This window comes from Tenrec ecaudatus, chromosome 5 (genome assembly GCF_050624435.1).
Source record: "Tenrec ecaudatus isolate mTenEca1 chromosome 5, mTenEca1.hap1, whole genome shotgun sequence".
Taxonomy (NCBI): Eukaryota; Metazoa; Chordata; class Mammalia; order Afrosoricida; family Tenrecidae; genus Tenrec; species Tenrec ecaudatus.
In genome coordinates this window covers 149,639,185-149,654,174 of record NC_134534.1, presented here as the reverse complement: position 1 = coordinate 149,654,174, position 14,990 = coordinate 149,639,185, and the positions used below count along the sequence as shown (strand labels likewise).

The 14,990-nt window shown below is 39.6% G+C and overlaps 1 protein-coding gene across 3 annotated transcripts in view; it reads left to right on the top strand.

Annotated features, from left to right (window-relative positions):
* Nucleotides 1-14,990, top strand: part of TMCC1 (transmembrane and coiled-coil domain family 1) — a 181,324-nt gene that overhangs the window by 25,173 nt on the left and 141,161 nt on the right. For all 3 annotated transcript variants that reach the window (XM_075550065.1, XM_075550064.1, XM_075550067.1), the window contains one exon: nucleotides 14,267-14,309. The gene's annotated coding sequence lies outside the window, so the exon portion shown is untranslated. The remainder of the gene's footprint in view (nucleotides 1-14,266; nucleotides 14,310-14,990) is intronic.

Sequence of the window (14,990 nt, the reverse complement as noted above, 5' to 3'; positions counted from 1 at the left end):
CAGGGAGGAGGTCACATGTAGATCCTTATAATCAATTCCCCCTTTCCAACCCACCCTCCCTCTACCCTCCCAGTATCACCACTCTCACCACTGGTCCTGAAGGGATCATCCGCCCTGGATTCCCTGTGTTTCCAGTTCCTGTCTGTACCAGTGTACCTCCTCTGATCTAACCGGATTTGTAAGATAGAATTGGCATCATGATAGCGGGAGAGGAGGAAGCATTTAAAGGACTAGAGGAAAGTTGTATGTTTCATCGTTGCTACATTGCACCCTGACTGGCTTGTCTCCTCCCCGAGACCCTTCTGTAAGGGTATGTCCAATGGCCTACAAAATGGGCTTTGGGTTTCCACTCCGCACTTCCCCCCTCATTCACTATGATATGATATTTTGTTCTGATGATACCTGATCCCTTCGACACCTTGTGATCGCACAGATTGGTGCTTCTTCCATGTGGACTTTGTTGTTTCTGATCTAGATGGCCACTTGTCTCAAGCCTTTAAAGACCCTCTTTTGATAGCTGGGCACCATCAACTTTCTTCACCACATTTGCTTATTCACCCTCTTTGTCTTCAGCAGTTGTGTCTGGAAGGTGAGCATTGTAGAATGCCAATTTAATAGAAGAAAGTATTTTTGCATTGAGGGAGTACTTGAGTGGAGGCCCAATGTCCTTCTGCTACCTTAATACTAAACCTATAAATATATGCACGTAGATCTATTACTCCATCCTCATATATATTTACATATATACATGCCTTTATTTAGACCTCTATAAATGCCCTTTGCCTCCTAGCTCCTTAAGTCATTTGATTTCTTGATGGCTGCTTCTATCAGCATTGATTGTTGGATCCAAGCAAGATGAAATCTGTGATAGCGTTAATCTTTTCTCTTGTTTATCATGTTGTTGTCTTTTGGTCTAGTTGTGAGGATTTTGGTCTTTATCAAATTGTAATTCATACTGAAGGATACAATCTTTGATTTTCATCAGTAGGCGCTTGAAGTTCTCACTTTCAATAAGCAAGATTGTGCCATCAGCGTATCTCAAGTTAGTAAATCATCTTCCAATCCTAATGCTGTGTTCTTTAGGTAGTCCAGATCCTGCATTATTGGCTGAGCATGCAGATTGAATAAGTATGGTGAAAGGATACAGCCATGATGCACATCTTTCCAGTATTCCCTTGTTCTGTTGGAAAGACGGCTTCTTGATTCTTGTATAGGCTCTGGATGCACAAAATGCAGTCTTCTGAAATCTCCATGTTTTCCCTAATGTTATCCATAGTTTGCTATGGTCCACAGTCGAATGTCGCTGTATAGCCAATAACAAAAGTAAACATCTTTCTGATATTCTCTGCTTTCAGCTATGATCTATCTAAAATTATCATTGTGCCATGTTCTCTTTTGAATCTGAATCCAACTTAAATATCTGGCAGCTCCCTGTTGATATATTGCTGCATTCTTTTACAAATGATCTTCTTTAAAATTTTACTTGCATATAAGATAATGATACTGTTTGATGAACTTCCACATTCTTTGGGTCTCCTTCCTTTGGAATGAGCACAAATATCTCTTCCAGAGAGATTATTAGGTAGCTCTTTTCCAGATTTCTTGGAGAAAATGAGTGTTTCCAGTGCTTCATCAATCAGCTTGTTGAAACATTTCAATTCCTGAAGTCTTGCATTTTACTAATGCCATCAATGCAGCTTGGACTGATTCTTTCAGTGTCGTTGGTTCTTGATCACATCTTACCTCTTGAAATGGTTGACTTTCAACCAATTCTTTCTGATACAGTAACTTGGTATTCCGTCCATCTCCTTTCATGCTTCCTGCATCATTCAAAATTTTTCACATGGAATCCTTCAATATTGCAACTCAAGGCTTTACTTTTCTTCTTCAATGATTTAACCTTGAGATGTATTGACTGTATTCTTCCTTTTTGGCTGTCTAATCCCAGGTTATTGCGCATTTCATTATCATACTCTACTTTGTCCTCTTGAGCTGCCCTGTGAATTTTTTCAACACTTTTCATCCATGAGCAAGTTTGCGACTATCTTCTGACATCCACTGGGATCTTTCTTTTGTTCTTAATAACGTTTTGCTTCATGTTCTTCGTCTCATTCTACAGCTCCTCAGGTCTTTTGTCATTCTTACTTAATGAGTGAAATATATTCTTGAGACATTCATAAAATTCATGTGACATAGACTCAAGGGTGTATTTTAGCTTTTCTGGCCTTGCTTAATTTTCTTCAGAGCTGACTAAGAGGGAAAGAAAGAGAGAGAAAGGAGAGGAGAGGAGGAAGAAGAGGAGGAGGAGGAGGAGGGCAGGGGAGGAGAAGGGAGAGGAGAGGACTGCATCCTGAGCCACCAAACCCCCCCCAGGATAACATTCCTGTCCGGAGCATTCAATGCACATAGAGGACCATAGGGCTGGCCCCACCATGAGACACAATGTCCCCTCACTGACCCGTAGCGCTACAGTGGACAGCACTAGAGACATGGTGTGGGAATTGTGCCTGGTCTGACCTCCCCCCACCCCCCCCCCGCCGAAACATGAAGCGCAGCAGAGCAGCAAGTGGAGCAAAGCAATGAAGTCCCCAAGGAATCACGAAAATAAACGTCAGGGGTCAGGCTTGGTACTACATCAGGCTTGATCAGAAAACATTCATAAGGTTCAACAGACAGACCTGGAACTTTATAGGCTTTTTTTTCTTTTCATATCTCTATATGTTTGGCAGGATAAACAATCCCGAGGAGAAAACAATGGGACCGATGGTTCAAGGGGGACATAGGACAGGGAAAGGTGGGGAAAGAAAGGGGAAGCCAACAAACCCAGGGACAAGGGAAAAGCAAGTGATCTAAAATCTATCGCGAGGAGGGTGGGGTTTGATCTAGTGCACTGTAGCTGAGAGATAGTACTGAGAGTCGAAGGTCAAATATGATAGTGGGACAGGTGGAAAGTTAAAAGAAATAGAGGAAAGAGCTAGGTGACAAAGGCATTTATAATGGTATAAATACAGGCATGTACATATGTAAATATATTTACATATAAGGATCAGGATATAGGTCTATGTATATATATATATATATATTTATATGTTATGTATTAAGGTCGGAGATGGACATTGGGCCTCTCCTCAAGTACTCCATCAATGCAAGAACACTTTGTCCTAATAACCTGGCATTCTGTGATGCTCACCTTCCTGACACAATCATTGAAGACAAAAGGGGTGCATAAGCAAATGTGGTGAAGAAAGTTGATGGTGCCCAGCTATTAAAAGATGTAGCGTCTGGGGTCTTAAAGGCCTGAAGATAAACAACAGGCTATCTAGCAGGGAAGCAACAAAGCCCACATGGAAGAAGCACACCAATCTGTGTGACCATGAGGTGTCCACAGGATCAGGCACGAGAACATCCAAAACAATCATATCAATGCAAACGAGAGGGGGCTGCAGTGGAGACCCAAAACCCATCTGTGGACAATTGGACATCCCCTTACAAAAGGGTAACAAGGAAGGGTCCAGCCAGCCATGGTGCAATATAGCACTGATGAAACATATAACATTCTTCTAGTTCTTTAATGACACCTCCTCACTATCATGACCCCAGTTCTACTTTACAAATCTGGCTAGACCATAGCTTGTATACTGGTACAGATAAGAACTCTTGACACACATGGACTCCAGGACAGATAAACCCCCTAGGAACAGTAATGGGTGAAATGATAACGTGAAGGTATGGGGAAGGTGGAAGAAGGGGGAACTGATAGCAATGATTGAAGTATAACCAACACCCCCCCAAGTGGGATGAACAGCAGAAACGTGGATGAAAGGAGACAGCAGATGGTGTAAGATATGAAAATAATAATTCATAATTTTCAAGGGTTCATGAGGGTGAGAAGGTGGGGGAGAGAGGAATAAAAGAGGAGTTGATAACAAGGGCTTAAGTAGAAAGAAAATGTTTTGAAAATGATGGCAACATGTGTACAAATGTGCTTGACACAAATGATACATGGATTGTTATAAGGGCTGTAAGAGCCCCCAATAAAATGATTTATAAACAAACAAAAAACCCCAGCAAATGAGCATTTCATGATCTGGTCTATAGTTTGCTCCTGGTATTGTGTATCCTGATGGTATTGACCTTCCCCATCATCTCTTCTCACCAAATCCTCTCATTGCTATTCCTGTCTATAAGGTGAGATTCATATATATAAAAACTCGCTTCCGCTGAGTCTGTACTTACTTACGGGGATCATATAGGACCAGGGTAGAACAGCCCTGTGGGTTTCCGACATAGTAACTGTTTACAGGAGTAGAAAACCCCATTTTTCTCCGAAGGAGTGACTAGTGGTTTCAAACTGCGGACCTTACAGACTGCAACCCAACTCATAACCAGGGCTCCTCTTCACATGTATAGTTGCCATTTATGTTGTTGAAGCAATGTATTTGCAGTGGAGCAGCCATTGGTCTTGCAAAATTCTACCACGAAATCTCCAACTTCATTTCTATCGCCAAGGCCATGTTTTCTAACTACTTCCTGTTTCTTCCTCTTCTGGATTGCTATTTGATATTTTTGTGGCCTGGTTTTTAATTTTTCATTTACTTTTTTCTCTAGCTCACTTGATCTTTTTTCTTCATTAATTGAAAGTACTTAAACATTGTTCTGAATTATTTTTCGGGTAGCTCGGGCTTTCCTTTCCCAGGAAGGTCTTTTAGTGCTAGATATTAGTCAGTTCTTATTGCTTACTTGTTTGGACTGAGATAGATTGCCTTCACCCAGACATTGTGCTGTAACTGTAAGGAGTCCTGGGGGGCACTGTGGTTATGAGTTGGGCTGCTATGAAACACAGGAAAAAGAACCCCACACACACCTGCTCAGCACACCTGTAACTAGCAGCTGCTTTCTCATTCGCCAGTGTGTGCTTACCAGAGGTACCCAGATTTCACACAGTTGAAGTGTATTCTTTGGTGTGTGAGGATGGAAATTGGTGACTTCTTTTCTGCTCTACCAGGGCTTTGGGGGAGGTAGGAATTATTATCTCTCTACCTGGTCTTGTGTCCCGTGTCTCTTTGCTGGTGGTTTATCAGAACATCAGAAGAAGAGCACTACAAGGCAGGGTGGGGGAGGAGTAGGAAGAGTAGAGGTGCAGTGGGTCAGGGGGTGGTGGGATGGGGAGGGATAGGTATAGGTTGGGAGGCTGTTTTTTCCTAGGCTCCTGCCCCATCAACTGATTTCTGTGGTTGTTAGAGGTGGGTCTTAGGGTTGATTTCTCCCTTGTTACAGGTGGCAGTTTATCAATACAAAGTAAAAGAAGAAAGGAAAAGAAAACAAAAACCTCCCTGGGATTTATGGCTGATATTTGGGCCCTGGGCTAATCCAGCAGATCAAAGCGGACTCTGCTAGAGCCTGTAGGTGGTTCCAGCCTCTGACTCTGAAGTGAGCAACTCTTTGAACTTCTGGGAAGTAGCTATGGAGAACCAGAGATGTTTCGGTCTCCTTTGTTAGTTTTATTGTTCTCTTCTTGCTTGGCTGTGTTCCTGCTTGGTGCGCACCTTTGTCAGGATACTTCTCTGTGCATGTGAATGGAGGGGCACAACCAGAAACTGGGTGCCTCAAGGGTGGCCCTGTCCCCTTCACCTAGAGCAGTGGTTCTGAACCTGTGGGTCATGACCCCTTTGGGGGTCCAACAACCCTTTCACCGGGGTCGCCCAATTCATAATAACAAAATTACAGTTAGGAAGTAGCAATGAAAATAATTTTATGGTTGGGGGAGGAGTGGTCACTACAATATGAGGAACTGTATTAAAGGTTCCCAGCACTAGGAAGGTTGAGAACCACTGACCTAGAGAGTATGGAGTACCAGAGGGGGACCACCACTTTCTTGCCTCTCAGCAGTGTAGTAGGAGTTGTTCTGCTGGTGGCTGGCTTGCTGGTAGGTCTCAGGGAGCTTTCTCAGGTCTATACGCAGAGTGTCAGCAAGTGGAAAATTGCCAGTGACTGCTTGTTGATTCTGCACCCTGATTTCCTTGTAGGTGTACCACCCACTCAGCTATCCTTTCCTCAGAGAATCAGGGCTGAAAAAATTTCTCCTCTGTGCATATTTTCTCACTTCTTTGTTACAGAAGGAGTTAAGTAGCATGTCATTCTACATTACATTTTTTACCAGAAGCTCGGAATTGTACTCTTTTTGATTAAATAATATTCTGTTGGTGAAGAGATTTCTTATTAATGGAAGGTACTAGAAAATGAAATAGCTATCCAAGTAATTTGGGGGATAATGTGAGGGAGCTTCAAAAAATTCGTGGCTACATGGAATCCAGCAACAGGAATGGGAGCAGCGATACCAGGAGGATAAGAGGAAGGTGGGAAGAAGAGGGGAGGGGGAACCTATTTTAATGATCACATTAACTACACTTCCCCTCCAGGGGAATGAACAACAGGGAGACAGTTATAATTTATTAAGGGATCACAGGAAAAGGATGAGTCGACTCATCCAGGGTGCAGTATAGCTCCAATGACACACAATATTCCTCTGGTTCTTTGAGGCTTCCTCACCCCCACCTTCATGACCCCAGTCCTGCCTGTCAGTTCTGGCTAGACCGGAGCGTGCACACTGGTACAGATAAGAGCTCACGACACGTGGAATCCAGGTCAGATAAACCCCTCAGGAGCATAAATGGGAAGAACAGGGACCCAGTTGCCATGATCAACACATCCCCTGCACCCCCAACCCCGGGCGACAAACAACAGAAACGTGGGTAAAGGGAGAAAGCAGTTAGTGTAAGATAAGAAAGTAGTAATAGGGGTCATGATGGTGGGAGAGAGAGGGAAAAAAGTGGACCTAATACTAAGGGCTCAAAATAGAAAGTAAATGTTTAGAAAGTGATGATGGCAACATATGTACAAATATGCTTGATACAATTGATGTATGGATTGCTATAAGAGCTGTAAGAGCCCCCAATAAAATGATCTTAATAAATAAAATGGAAGCATGGGAATATTTTTAATGGCGAAAGAGCTTTTTAAAATGTATGTTTCATTTCTTTAATTTTGTTCATTTACTCTAGATTTAAGCTTCTTTCTGATGGCAGAGAATTTGTATTTTTTTCCTGAGGTAATTAAAAAATTTTTTGGAATAGTGGAGACATTTTTCGGTGTACTTATGTTATATGAGGATAAGTAAAAATACTACAATATCATATAAACTATACAAAGTCATAACAGTAGCAAAATATAAAGCTGTTATTTATCAACATAACTTCTAGATCTAAACTTCTGAATTCAGTGTTTCCATTTATCTAACCTTTGCTTAAAAGGAACTGTGGATTGGACAATGGGCTGCTAACAGAAAGGTTAATAGCTCAGATCCACCTGCCACTTGGCAGGTGACAAATTTAGGCTTTTAGCTACAATCCTGGAAACTCAAAGGAGCAAGAGCTATTCCGTCTTAACGGGTTGCTGTGTTTCAGAATTGACTTGGCAGTGGATTTGCCTCCCAAAGAATTCTGAGCAGTTCAATTTATACTATGCCAAAGTGGCAATCTCAAGGGACTCACCTTGTGTTTCTTTGACATGTTCTGTGGGTTTTGAGAATGAAAAGAGGTCTGAAAGAGTAAGACTCGGGGTAAAGGTTGGACGGGTTAAGGGCTCCCAGTGAAATTTTTGGAGGACAACTTTGCTACCCTTGAAGAATGAGTTAGGTACCTTATGGTGATGGGGAAAAAACCTTGTTGCAACTTTCCTGACCTTTCCATCATCAGTTGCAGCTTTTCATTTTCTTAGAGCTTCTTCCTAATAAACTTCTGTTATCTAGCAAGATGACTCCTTAGGAATTCCACCAAACAGGCACCTCAACTTTCTGAGCTTACTTCTCTACCTTGAATGAAACCAGCCTAGCAGATCCCTTTGGGAGGCACAACTTTGAACCTTAAAAACATAAAAAAAAAATGTATGGTACCCCAATGAGAGTAAGATATGTGTATCACTGAGAGAATTAGTCTGCAGCCATCCACTGATCCCTGAGACATATTTAAACACTTGTTTGGAATAAACCCTTGCAGTAGGAAATGTTTTTTTTAAAATTTTAACAATTTATTACGGGCTCATACAATTCTTATCACAGTTCATACATATACATACATCAATTGTATAAAGCACATCTGTACAGTCTTTGCCCTAATCATTTTTTTCTCCTCTTTTCTTTTTTTACATTTTATTAGGGACTCATACAACTCTTATCACCATCCATACATATACATACATCAATTGTGTAAAGCACATCCATACATTCCCTGCCCCAATCATTCTCAAGGCATTTGCTCTCCACTTAAGCCCCTTGCATCAGGTCCTCTTTTTTTTTTTTTCCCCTCCCTCCCCAGGAAATGTTTTTAACAATATTTTTTTACTTAACCTTCATACCCAGATTGTTCCATGATACTAAGTGTGCTCCAAGCAGTGCATCCAATCCACTCTTGTCCATTTCTACTCATCTGATTCCCCTGCTCCTCACAGTCTTTTCCATCCTTTCGAGATGTTGCTCTTTTGGTCTCTTGTAGTTGATTGCTTTAAGGAACATGTTCCTGAGTGTTGAGTAAGTTATCCCTGATTCACTCACTACCATCCAGTCGATGCTGACTCCTAGTGACCCAATGGGACAGGGTAGAACTGCCCCTTTGAGTTTCCGAGACTGTAACTCTTTATGGGAGTAGAAAGCCCATCCTCTCTTTCTCCTGAGGAGCAGCTGGTGGTTTTGAACTGCTGGCCTTGAAGTTTGCAACCCTACTATCTTATTTGGATGAAAGATGACCCTGCTTTTCCAAGTTAGAGGGTTTTTTGTTTTTTAAAGATATGCTTTCTATATAATAAAATGCATAAACCTGTGTTTAGGCAATGTTCAGCTAGTTTAGGCCTGATATACATCCCTTTAATGTTCAAATAAAGTAGAATATTTCTATCACCCCAGGAAGTTCTCGTGTGTTCCCTTGTAGTAAATGCCCTTCTCCTCCCCTTCCAGATGCAACCACCATTCTGATTTATCCACCATTAAGAAAAAAAATTGGCCTGTTCTTGAATTTCATATAATGGACTCATATAGTGTGTGTTCTTTGTTATTTGGCTTCTTTCTGTCAGCATGTTTGTGATTCATTTATGTTATTTCATGTATTAGTAGTAAATTATACTGCTCTTAATTTTGTTGATATTTGAATTTTTCTAGTTTTTAGTTCTTGTGAATTAAACCACAAACATATTTACCCAAGTCTTTGTAAACACACCTATTTTCATATATATATATATATACATATATATATATATATAATGAGTAAATATTGAGTAGAAGGGCTGAATCAGAGGGTAGATGTGTTCACTTTCTCAGAAAACCATTTTCTACTTCCGCCAATAGCAAATGATAGTTCCAGTTGTTCCATATTGGTTTTGGTTTTCATCTTATGAGCTCATGATTTTAATATATTTGGGTTTTATTCAGATGTAAATACTACCGCTTTCAAGTGAAACTTGACACATTTGGTCTTTTTAATTTTAGTGCAATGGTTCTCAACCTGTGGGTCGTGGCCCTTTTTTTTGGGGGGGGGTGTCAAACGACCCTTTCACAGGGTTGCCCGATTCATAACAGTAACAAAATTACAGTTAAGAAGTAGCAACGAAAATAATTTCATGTTTGGGGGTCACCACAACATGAGGAACTGTGTTAAAGGGTCACGGCATTAGGAACATTGAGAACCACTGTTTTAGCAAATATTAATTAGATCTGTATGTGATTTTAATTTGCATTTTCTTGATGCCTGATAATGTTAGACATTTTAGTAGTCATTTATATATAAATTTTGTGTTACACATTTGTTCAAGTCTTTTGCCCGTTTTTGGTTTCTTTTTATTTCTTATTTATGTAAGTCTTTTGTCAGATAGATTATTGTTAATTACAGTTTAGTTTCCAACTCATGGTGATCAGTGTAACAGAACAGAATGTTGCTTGGTCCCGTGTCTTCTTTATAATTGCTGGTGTACTTGAGTGCATGTTGTGACTATTGTGTCAGTTCATCTCCTTTGAGGTGTCCCTTGATTTTTTTTTTTTTTTACTGACCCTTTATTAGACAAGATGTTCTTTCCTAGCAATTGGTTTTTCCTGATGATATATCTAAAGGACGTGAGCTGAAGTTTAGCCTTTCTTGCTTCTAAGGGGCATTCTAGTTTTATTTCTTCTAAGACTGGTTTGTTCATTCTTCTGGAAGGGAATGATAAAGTGAATATATTTTGCCATCACTGCTATTTAAATGTATCAGTCCTGTCTGCCATTTTCTTTGTCCAGATCTCATATGCAATGAGATAATTGAAAAAACCATGGCCTGGGTTAATCCATATAATGACTTTTTTCTCGCCTGTGGCTGACTTTTTTACTCTAAAGTCTGTCTTTTGAAAGGTCTCCTTAGACCTTTAAAAAGTTTAAACTTTATATTATAATTTACCATCTTAAAAATATGCACCATTTAGAATTCAACATATTTTACATGTACAATTCAGTAAACATGATTACATTAGTTATGTTGTGCAGCCATTATCCAAATCTGTTGGCAGATTTTGCAGTACCATGAGCAGGTATTCTGTATTTCCTAGGCAATGATTTCTCCTCTCCCACTCCCTTCTGCCGCTTGTAACCACTAATAAATGGTGAGATTAAGTATTTGCCCTCTTACAACCAATTAGCTTCACTCAGCATGTTTTTAGGGTCCATAGAGTTTCATTTTTCTTTATGACTGAGTAGCATTCATCTGTTGCATGTTTAACTTTTTGAGGAACTGTGAAACTTTTCCATAGTGGTTGTAGCATTTTGCATTCTCCCAGTGAGAAATAAGGAGTCAAGTTTCTCCACATTCTTACCAACGTTTATTTGTTGCTTTCTTTTTTTGGTTTGTTTCTATCTTAGTCATAAAGGGAGACGGAGACTTAAGCTCACTGCTATCAAGTCAATGGCAACTCATAGCAACTCTAGAGAACAGGAAAACTGTGGGTTTCCAAGACTGTAACTCTCTACAGAGTAGAAAGACCCGCCTTTCTCCTGCAGAGTGGAGATATTTTGTAAATGTACTATATTTAAAAAATATATATTAACAATAACATGTAAAAAATTAATATAGCAGCACTTACTAAGAAAGAAACTGGTGGTTTCAAACTGCTGACCTTGCAGTTAGCAGCCCACCTTGTAACCACTGTGCCACCAGGGCTCTCCCACTTTCTATAGGGAGAGTATATATATGAAGGGGCTTAAAAATGTTTATGCCTACCATGTGTTGATTTAGAGCAGTGGTTCTCAATCTTCCTAATGCTGTGACCCTTTAATACAGTTCCTCATGTTGTGGTGACCACCCCCAACCATAAAATTACTTTCGTTGCTACTACACAACTAATTTTGCTACTGTGAAAGGGTTGTTGTGCCCACAAAGGGTTGAGAACCGCCCCACTAGAGTATAGTGTTATGTACAGTGCCTTTTTTCCTTAGCTTTCAGCTTGCAGTCAGTACTATTTGTAAAGATATTTAGTAAGCTGCTTTTTGCCTCATCCTTTTCAGTGAGGTTATGTTGTACATTTGTGTTACAGCTAGAATAATTTATTATATCTACATTCTGTCCAGGGATTCCACTACCTCACAGTTCATTTAAAAAATAAAATGTTTTAGAGGTCACACTTTGTAATACCTACTTCTGTTTTAAAATTTTAATGTAGCTTTAAACTTTATTGAGGTAAAATATACTTAAATGTTAGCCACTTTAATCATAAGACGTGTACAAATTAATGACTTCAGTGGCAATCACCAAAAGTTTATTTATTTTTATTAAATACTTTTATTGGGGGCTCTTACATCGCTTATCACAATCCGTACATCCATCCATTGTGTCGAGCACATTTGTACATAAGTTGCCATTATCATTTTCAAAGCATTTTCCTTCTACTTGAGCCCTTGGTATCAGCTCCTCATTTACCCCCTTCCTTTCCCTCCCTCCCTCATGAACCCTTGATAAGTTATAGATTATTATTTTCTTATCTTACGTCATCCTCTGTCTTTTCTATTGTTACCCCCTGGGAGGGGGTTATATATTGAGCCTTGTGATCAATTCTCCCTTTCTCCTCCCCTTATCCTCCTGGTATCTCTAGTCTCATTGTTGGCCCTGAGGGGTTTATCTGCCCTGGATTCCCTGTGCTTTGGGCTCTTGTCTGTTGCAGTGTGCATGTTCTGGTCTAATCCGATTTGTAAGGTAGAATTGAGGTCATGATAGTGGGGTGAAGGAAGCACCAAAGATCTAGAAGAAAGTTGTGTTTCATTCTTGCTGTACTGCAACCATGACTGCTCATCTCTTCCTTGTGACCCTTCTGTGAGAGGATGTCTACAGATGGGCTTTGCGTCTCCACTCCTCATCCCCCCCCCTCCCCATTCACATTGGGTATGATTTTGTTCTCGGTCTTTGATGCCTGATACCTTATCCCATTGATACCTCATGATCACACAGGTTGGCGTGCTTCTTCCATGTGGACTTTGTTGTTTTTCAGCTAGATGGCCGCTTGCTGATCTTCAAGCCTTTAAGACACCCGATGCTATATCTTTTGATAGGTGGGCACTATCACCTTTCTTCACCACATTTGCTTATGCACCCATTTTGTCTTCAGTGATTGTGTCAGGAAGGTGAGCATCATAGAATGCCAGACTATTAGAACAAAGTGTTCTTGTGTTGAGGGAGGACTTGAGTCGAGGCCCAATGTCCATCTGCTACATTAATTCTTAACGTATAGATATAGGTACATAGATCTATTTCCCTCTCATTATATATAACTGTATTTACGTATGTACATGTCTGTATTTAGGCCTCTATACATGTCCTTTGCCTCCTGGTTCTTTCCTTTCTTTCCGTTTGCTTTCCTATTGTCTCACCATGTTTGGCCTTCATTCGGGTTTAGTAATTCCTCCCTACGACATTGCCCTTGGTTAAGCCCCACTAGGAATCCTACACCCTTCTCTAGTTCACTTGTTCCCTGTCCCTGGGTTGGTTGTGCTCCCCCGCCCCCACCTTCCTTTCTCCCGCCTCCCCTTTCCTGTAAACCTCCCCCACTCCAGAACTGTTGGTTCCATTGTTATCTAGATAGATATGCAAAGACCTTAGTAAGCACATTGTTATCTAGATAGATATGCAAAGACCTTAGTAAGCACATTGTTATCTAGATAGATATGCAAAGACCTTAGTAAGCACAAAACCCAGGAAAAGCCAAACAAAGCAACAAAGGAAGACAAACCAACAAAACAATAACAGGAACAAAAAGAAAGCCAATGACAAAAAAAGGAAAAGCCTATAAATAGTTCCAGGTCTGTCTTTTGACCTTTAGGAGTGTTTTTCAGTCTAGGGTGATGGGTGCCACACTCTGTCTCCAAAGTCTATTTGTGGTATTCCCCGGGGATTTCATCACCACCAAAAGTTTTTCATCCCCCTAAACAGAAGCCTCTCAGACCAGAAAACCAAGCTCACTGTCGTCATGTCATTCCTGACACATAAGTGACGCTATAGGAAAGGGTAGAATTACTCTTGTAGATTTTGATACTGTAGCTCTTTATGGAAGTAGCAAGCCTCATCTTTCCTCTGAGTGACTTGGTTTGAACTACTGATCTTGCAGTTAGCAGTCCAACTCATAACCACTATGCCCTCAGTGCTCCACAACAGATGCCGAATACTCCTTAAACAGTAAATTACTGTCACCTTATTTCTCTAGCCCCTGATAACCACCAGTATACTCTATGCATTTTGTCTTTTTAGATATTTAATGTACTGCATTTCTTCACAAATAGCATGTGCCTTCTGTTTTTTTTCTCCAACTGCCCTGTGCCCATGGGAAATACCTTGTAAATGTACTGTTTTTTCAAAAAATGAACAATAACATGTTTGAAAAATTAGTATAGCTGAACTTAACTAAGATTCATCCCAGAAGGAAATTTGTTTGTGGTTACAAACAAATGTATAGGTACTTGTTATTTGTAAAAAAAATTTGTAAGTGGGATCATAAAATATTTTCCCTTTTGTGCCTGACACATTCCACTTACCATGTTTTCAAGGTTCTTCCATATGGTGGCATGTATCAGGACTTTTTCCTTTATGCCTGAATATTTTATTGTATCTATGTATATATACTGTATATATTTCAGTTTTCCCTTAAATAACTATTAAAGATAAGTTCCCATCTCCAAATTCATTTATAATCTTTAATATTTGTTTTTCAGCTTCTCCTAAATGCTTAGAAGTGCTTGAGGAAAAGTGATGAAGGTAAGTATCTATAATTCTTTATCGTGAGTGAAATTAACTTGGCTCTTGGCCAAACCAAAAAGGTTTTATTGTCACATCTATCATATTAAAACAATAAAAAATTGCAAAGGAAAACTTAAGTAAAAGAAGGATAATTTGTATATAATTTTAAATGCTTTTGCAGAGTACCTTCCAAAACGTTTGACAGAATTTTAGATATATAATTTTTTCTTTTTAAATTTCTTTCATTACTCCATATCAGTTTATTTCTTACATGTGAACTAATAGTGTATTGGTATGTCTTTGGCAATCTGTAGTAGAAAAATTTAAGAAAATTCTCTGAAATTCATTGTCTTTAAGTGTTTCCTTCTCCTCCATTTTCCTGTTTATTCTTCCTCTCATTTCTCCTTTTCCTCACACCCTCTTTTCCCTTTCTACACTTTTGTTTACTAATAAGAATTTCACTTTTCAGAGAAGCTGAGTGAATGAAGAGAGCCATTTTTTTTTTTTTACTAAAGCACATTGGGATTTGTAGTTTAACTTGTTTGTATTAAACTGAGCTTTCAGTATAGTTATTTGGGGAACTTTATAAATTGAACAATAGTTATTGTTCTTATGGGGATCTTAGGAAATCATATTAAAAAAAAGAAAATCATATTGAATTCCTTAGTGCTTACATTCTTACTGTCAAGTTTTTATAGA